This window comes from Pezoporus flaviventris, unplaced genomic scaffold (assembly GCF_033815535.1).
Source record: "Pezoporus flaviventris isolate CSIRO_AGI_PZ_B2104156 unplaced genomic scaffold, CSIRO_AGI_Pfla_v1 ptg000037l, whole genome shotgun sequence".
Classification (NCBI taxonomy): domain Eukaryota; kingdom Metazoa; phylum Chordata; class Aves; order Psittaciformes; family Psittacidae; genus Pezoporus; species Pezoporus flaviventris.
This window is the reverse complement of record NW_026892585.1, coordinates 12,369,912-12,375,623: the sequence shown is the minus strand read 5'-3', so window position 1 is coordinate 12,375,623 and position 5,712 is coordinate 12,369,912. Positions and strand designations below refer to the sequence as shown.

Here is a 5,712-nt window from a genome sequence, read left to right as displayed (position 1 = left end):
CAGCCCCCTGCCATGGGTAGGGACACCTTCCACTAGAGCAGGTTGCTCCAAGCCCCATCCAACCTGGCCTTGAACACTGCCAGGGATGGGGCAGCCACAGCTTCTCTGGGCACCCTGTGCCAGTGCCTCAGCACCCTCACAGGGAAGAACTTCTGCCTAAGAGCTCACCTCAGTCTCCCCTCTGTCAGGTTAAAGCCATTCCCCTTGGCCTGTTCCTAAATACCTGTGTAAAAAGTCCCTCTCAAGATGGGTTGTAGGCCCCCTTTAGGTATTGGAAGACTGTTATAAGGTCTTTGGTCAGTTCAGGTCAATTGTCCTGGCTGCGTTCCCTCCCAGCCTCTCGTCCATCCCCAGCCTACTGGTCTTTGGCGAGTGTTGAAGACACAGCCATGATGCTGTGTGAGCTCCACTCAGTGATAGCCAAAGCATCAGTGGGTTTATCAACACCATTCTAGCTACAGATACAAAGCACAGCAGTACATGCGCTGCCGTGGGGAAGTTAACTCCATCCCAGTCAGACCCAGTAAAGTATGAGAGGATAGTGCAAAGCTCTAGCCTAGTTTTACCTTGAAATGGTCTTTCGTAACTGTTTTGATGAAATATTATGGTGGAGTGAGGACAGATGTGGTGTTGATATCACTGTGGCTACTTAAGGTCAGCTCTTGTTATCACCTCCGCCAAGGTTTACATGGCTTAGCTCCAGGTAAGTAAAACTGCAGAGCTTCATTCCTGTATTAAAATACTTCTTACTATTTATGCTGTATTAGCTGAGGTGATTTGGGAGCTGTCAGCTGCATAAAAAGAAGCGTGACCAGCACGTCAGGGGAGGTGACTCTCCTTCTATAGTCCATTCTCATGAGTACTCTCACCTGGAGTATGGGTTCCAGCTCTGGGGACCCCAGCACAGGTAAGACGTGGACCTGCTAAGGCAGATCCAGAGGAGGACCATGAAAATGATCAGAGGAATGGAACAGCTCTTCTGAATGAGTTGGGATGCTTCAGCCTGAGAAAGGGAAAGCGCTCGGGATATTGTATTGCAGCCCTGCAGCCCTTTCAATACTTCAAGGGAACTTCATAAGAGAGACTGATGGAGACTTTTTATCTAGGCCTGCAGTCACAAGAAAAGGGCAATCTTTTTAAACTGACAAAGAGGAGATTTAGATTGGACCTAAGGAAAATATTCCTTAGGGAAGTGGTGAGGCGCTGGCACAGGGTGCCCAGAGAACCTGTGGCTGCCCCATCCCTGGCAGTGTTCAAGGCCAGCTTGGACGGGGCTTGGAGCAACCTGCTCTAGAGGAAGGCGTCCCTGCCCATGGCAGGGGGTTGGAAGTGGATGAGCTTTAAGGTCCCTTCCAACCCAAACTAGTGTGGGATTTTCAGAAATGACCATTTCAGCAACTTGTGAAATTAGTGTGGTCTTTATCCTTTTTGAGAGAAAAAAAGATAAAGGATGAGGAGCAGGTTTTAATTTGGCAGTTGTAAAAAATGGTGACTTCTACTGTTGTTTTCTACTATTGTTTCAGGGTCATTCCTTGCAGCCCTGCTCACCCCTGTGTCAGACCAGCTCTGGACTCCATGGGCTGCCCAAACAGCCCAGCCACCTGCCCTGTTGGCCATAGCTACAAGTCTTTTTCATATTATTATTCCACAGCAAAATCCAGCATAACCATGTAGGCAGCTCCTGTAAAATTTTGAACTAAAAGTAGCATTTAGGATGGGAAAGACTAACTGAAGAGGTTATATTTGCCCATGTTATTTTTTCAATAGTTTTTAATAAGAGAGATATCTTTCAGGTTTTATCTTTTTTACTTTTTCTTTCCCTCCCTCTTTTTCTCTTCTCCTTCAAAAACTACTTTGACGTCCTTCAATATGATAAAAGCTGGACCGCATCCATCTTTAGAGGAGTGGTGGGAGGCGGCATGGGCTGGGGTTGGGTCAATTTATTGCTCAGGCTTTTAAGTGGAACTGGAGGAAACTGTGAAATGGAGATTGCAAGGAGAGGTGAGCAATACATTATTTTCTTTCCTTTACGATTACTGTTTCAGCTGCAGGGTATAAAAACATGTTGAACAAAAAAAAAAACAGTGTAACTTAGTTTTTAATGATTTCAGATAATCCTTTCTCTGCATGTGAAGGTAAAATAAAATGTCAATGACTCTTCTGTGTTTAACAAAAAATACATCTTTGAACCTTTTGTTCAACACTCCCTTATTTGTTTGTTGTGGTTTCCCAAGGCTATTGTGCATTAACAATATCTGCATTGTGCAACTGCTTGCAGATCCTGTTATTATGCCACACATCTGTGGGACTGGAAGGACAGCTCAGGTTGCAGTGAGATGCGTTTTCCCTGTGTTCAAGTGATTCTAGAGATAGGGAGTGAAGGATGGTGGGGGAATGGAGCTGTGAAGTGTTTGAACTGTGAGGATGTGCACTGAAAATGACAATGAATGTTTAGAACACCAGAACCCTGTTAGGGTCACATCCATTACAGTAATGTCAGGTATTTACTTTCAGACAACTTAGATAAGAGGTTTTGTCAAGCTCAGTTTTCAGTATTTATAATGAGAGCAGCTAATGGAGGAAAGAGGAGGTGCTGCTATGGACCCTTTAGCTTACAGACCTTGGCATGTAAACTTAAAGCTTAGAACTACTCAGATAAACAAGTTTAAGTGCTTATTCATTGTTTGGAGACTTTGGAAAAATACTGGAAGTTTTCTAGGGACTAGAGAAACGGAGACACTTACAGAAAACAATCAACCCTTAGGTATTTCTGTAGGTAGTCAATGACACGCAGAACAGGTAAGTGTCCAAATCCTGGAAAAGTTAATGGGAATTGGATGTTTCATTGCTTTTACCTCCAGAATTATTTCTTGTGAACCTATTATCTACCAAAATGAGTTGCATTTGGATGTTTCTCTTCCTTGCATGCTGCCTCCCCCTCTCCCTTATTTTTTCGGAGGACATAGACCATCACAGCCTGCAGCTGAAGTACAGTTTCTTTGCTAGCTATAAACTACTGTGCACTTCTGGTGGAAGAAACAGCCAAGTAGATGGCAGGTGAATTTGAAGCTTTGAGGCCATAGTCTTCATATTTCATGATATGTGATTCCACAGCAGCGAGGGTGGAACTAAATGATCTTAAGGTCCTTTCGAGCCCTAACCATTCTATGACCACACTGTCTAGATCATTATTTGGCTGGCTGGGTTTTGAACTTCAGCAGAAGGTAGCTTTGGGTTCAAAGGAGAAAATAGAGTCTACTGTTGCTATAAATTTCTGCTCATAAGCTGAACTGTGATTTCAGTGTAGCACACTACTGCTTCCACTGGAGCTTGTAGGAGCAGGATCAAGGACAGGCAATTCATAACCTCTTGAGGTACACTCCTGTGGTCATATCTGGTGGAAGAGACCATCTTTCTGACATCCAACCAGTGGTTCCAGCTCTTGGTTTGCCTCCCTATTCTGTACACTGGTAGACTTACTGGTGAAATAGATGAGGGCCATGACCCTGACTGACTACTCTTCTCCCCCAGTCTTCTAGCAACTGTTTTTAATATGGATCACTTCCCTGCTGTGACAAAGCACAATGTAGGAGGTGGTAAGCTCTGGCACAGCGGTGGGAAAGACGTGGGAGTGGGAATACTTTGTGGCCAGAAACCTCAGCTCTTCAGTTGATTTTTAATGGGCATCTTTAACCATGTGTAGACCCTGGAAAGCAGGAGTAAACAGGTTATGACTACATGACAATGATCTTCTGTACTGCTAAGCCACAGCTGGGGGTCACACGCTGTTGGGCTAAGCATGAATGTGCTCAGTGCAGCAATGTGATGAGTCTTTGCTGGCCGGGCAGTTGTCAGTGAGGCAAGGAGGTGCTGCCCACCATTGTCTCTTGGGGTAGGTCTCTGAGGGTTTTATACCTCCTCTTTGTTATTTTTTGAGCCCTCGAGTGACCATTTCTAATGCCACAATTTCTTTCACATACTACTTACTTAACTCAGAGTATTGCTTCATATTACAACAATTAGAGTAACTAGAGCCAGTGTTTCTTCATCCAAAAGCATATTTTTGTGACTAAAGGTATTTTAGCAAGTCCCAAAGCAGAAGGCTTTTGTGAATGCATGAGAAAAATGGAGTGAACCCAACATTCCTGCCTTAACACTGGTTAATCCATTAACAGTGATTCGGAGAAAACTCCAGGAACAAACTTGCCAACAGAGTTTCAAGTTGACAAGCAGGTATTCTTTATCGCGGCGCCGGGAGACACGGGGGATAGCTCTTCCTAACGTGTGTCCCCGAATTGCTCTACAGGTCATCCTTACATGGTCACTGAGCATATTACATCATTTTCCAAAAGGTTTCCGGCATGCATACAAAATGTGGTGGTCTTTAAGGGTCGTTTACTTTTCCCAACAAGCTTAATTAACATTACAGACATAGCAATCATCCTGGCCTTCTACTTATCAGTTAGTTTAACTGCTCTCATCCTGGGCATCTGCTAGTCCGGGGTACTCCCCATCCCAGGTCCTGTCCTTCTAGTCTGCTTTTCTCACACCTTTTGTACTGAGGCCCTGAGGGCCTGAAACTATGTCAACTACCTCCAAGCACCGCAGTTACTTTCCATTACAAAGCCATCAAACTTAACATTACTTAGAACTGATTACATTTTGTACTTTTGTGCCTCCTTGTCTCAACAGAAATCTCTTATATTTACCTGCACTTTTGTGTGTGCTTGGATCCAAAGAGGTTCAAAACTGATGCTGCTGGGACCTGTGGGGTTTGTGTGTTGATTACTTTTAATAGCTTGTTTACTGTTATGAAAAGGTTTCTTTATTGGTTTGTTACTGTCTCCCTAAATAGTGGACCCAGAACCTTTTTACACATGAAGGCAACAAGTTCATTCTTGGCAATTGCAAAAGTTCACTGAGCTTTACAAAGAGTGGTTTGTTCTTTTATCTCCCTGTGTGCACAACCTTTTAGCCTCTTGCAAGAAGAGGGGAAAAGATCACAAGAAAAGCTGAGGTGGGTTTGACCTCTTTGCAGTCTCATGTCCTGTGCTAGCTCTAAGCCTTTTTGGCTCGGGCCCTGGCCTTTCCCTTGACACATCTGATGGCATGACAAGTGTGATAATTACTGTGAAAAGAAAGTGAAGCTGTGGCATTAGTAGGGTCATTTGGACTGGAGGAAAGTGGATTTATGAAAAGGAGGTATGTTCCTTCCTCTTCCTTCTACCTTGAAAGAGCTCAAGCACTGTCCTTTCACATTATCTTTGCAGTGTACGTGCTTGCTGCCGGCTGGCTGGCTGCTCCCTCAGAGCAGCCAAAGCAGGAGCTGTGCGTGACCCTGGCACATGGCTCACCCATGGGTGCTGTCCTGCTGGTGCCTGAGCCAAGTGGGAAAAAACAGAGGCTGGTAATGAGTGAGGAGCCTGGTCCAAGCTCTGGCTGGAGGCAGCAGATGATGCAGCTGGAGAGAAGGCTGCAGCAGGGGTCCCAGGTCCATCTGGGAAGCAGGGCTGGAGATGACCTGGAGTATCCACACATGAGCTACCTATAGTGGAGGGCTGAGGCTCATCCAAGAGGTAGGAGCAGAGCTGGGCTACCTAAAACAAAGCTCAGGCTGGGGCCCTGGGTACAGGGTGTAGGGAAAGGTCCCAGGTGAGGCTGGTTGGAGCTGTTAAGACCTTTTAGTGCCCATGGAATCCTGGTGCTCTGTAA

General features: G+C 45.2%; 1 long non-coding RNA gene across 1 annotated transcript; it reads right to left on the bottom strand.

Moving 5' to 3' along the window:
- Window positions 1-1,809: 1,809 nt before the first annotated feature.
- Window positions 1,810-5,416, bottom strand: LOC133275030 (uncharacterized). Its single transcript, XR_009745371.1, has 3 exons — window positions 5,276-5,416; window positions 3,481-3,566; window positions 1,810-1,975 (listed from the first exon to the last, which is right to left on the bottom strand). It is a non-coding gene; the product is annotated as an uncharacterized LOC133275030 (long non-coding RNA).
- Window positions 5,417-5,712: the final 296 nt, after the last annotated feature.